Source organism: Pyrus communis, chromosome 5 (genome assembly GCF_963583255.1).
Source record: "Pyrus communis chromosome 5, drPyrComm1.1, whole genome shotgun sequence".
NCBI lineage: Eukaryota > Viridiplantae > Streptophyta > Magnoliopsida > Rosales > Rosaceae > Pyrus > Pyrus communis.
Window position 1 is genome coordinate 25,987,134 of NC_084807.1, and position 1,628 is coordinate 25,988,761.

Here is a 1,628-nt window from a genome sequence, read left to right on the forward strand (position 1 = left end):
AAAATTATCTTAAGAATGGATTTTTTTTATTAATTTTCGCACAGAGCCCTTGAAATTTTAAACACGACCCTGTTGATCGATGTGTACATCATTGTTTAACTGAAGTCATTTAAACAATTGAAATTTGTAAAAATCCTCTTTCCAACCAATTTTTTCAAAAATCATAAAATAGAAGTAAACACAGGCAGAAGCCAAAAGAAAATTCTTGAACTAAGCTTAATTTGCCTGTGAAAATTATCTTTCATGCTAAAAGCATAAAAATTATTTTCTACCTTGTTTCATAAGGTCGATTTCAGGCTAGATATTTCTTTTTCAATTTTTCTGATGAAACACGGGGTCCCAAAAGTCCCCACAAGAATTAGATATTTCTACACTTATATAATTTAATCCCAACGACCCTGATCGTGCACACCGCCGCCTTCTTTTTTATTCGTACATTTCACCAGCTAAAAGTTGCTTAAAATAGCTGCAACTGTTTTCAGACCTGTCAAACCGGCCTACCCTATGCCGTCCATTGATCAGGATCCGACTTCTTTGTCCTATCAATTTCCATACTCTTCACCTTTCTATTTTATGCGGTCATGATTAAGTCATATTAATATTTTATATTGATTTTTTTTATAAAGATAATAAAAAAAAAGTAATAGTGATATAAAATGACGTGTTTTAACCGTGACCGCACAAATATGAGGGAATGTGAGCGTATGAGAATTGGGAGGGCAGAGAAGCCAGGTCCCATTGATCATTTCTCATGCATTTACATGTGACTCGAAGGAAAGTTAAGCATGTCGATCGCACGCCATCATATATGTACCGACCGAAAAGGGATCCTCTTCGGATCATTTTCACCAAATCCATCTAATCTCCAAATTTGAACCCATGAAATTTGATATAACGGCTAAAATTATTATAACTTATAAAAGAGTCCCTATTTGTAGCCGTTAAATCAAATTTCAAGAATCCAAATTGATGAATTTGATAGAAAAGATCCGAAACGAATCCCTTTCCTGTTCGACCGATGTCTTTCTGTAGCATATGCCGACCCTCATGCAAACCTTAAGTATTGTGCCTGTAATATATAGCTAGCTACCTTCCCATAAATTTTAAAATTGGGGACCGACACTTTTAGTGAGAAGTGACCAACTATTTCTAGCCTACGTAAATTTGCGTACAACTTTCTGAGGTCCACGTACATTAAATAATAAATCGATCGATGCCCAACCCACCCCAGCTGCGTGCTGTTCACTTAAAATTGTCAAGGTACGAGTTCCGCATGCAGCTCACCAGGCTAAAAAATAAAGCAATCATTTTTCCAAAATTATATAGAGGTTGACTTCTTATTACAAATTTAGAAATTTACACCACAGTGCTCCCGTCGACAGCCAAATTAATATTTGGTTGGTTTGTCTCAAATAACTCAATTACTTCACTTTCGCTCTTTAGAACAAATCATACACGCAATATCATTATATATCGTAAAAAAGGAATAGAAGAAAAGTCTCTCAGCACAAATGATTGAATGAGACTTGGTTGTAAAGGTCTGGTTTAGTATGATATTAGCACAGCTTAATTTTGTTTAAGCTTTCTCCACAAAAATAAAGTATGTAGGCTAGCTAGGTTTTAATTTG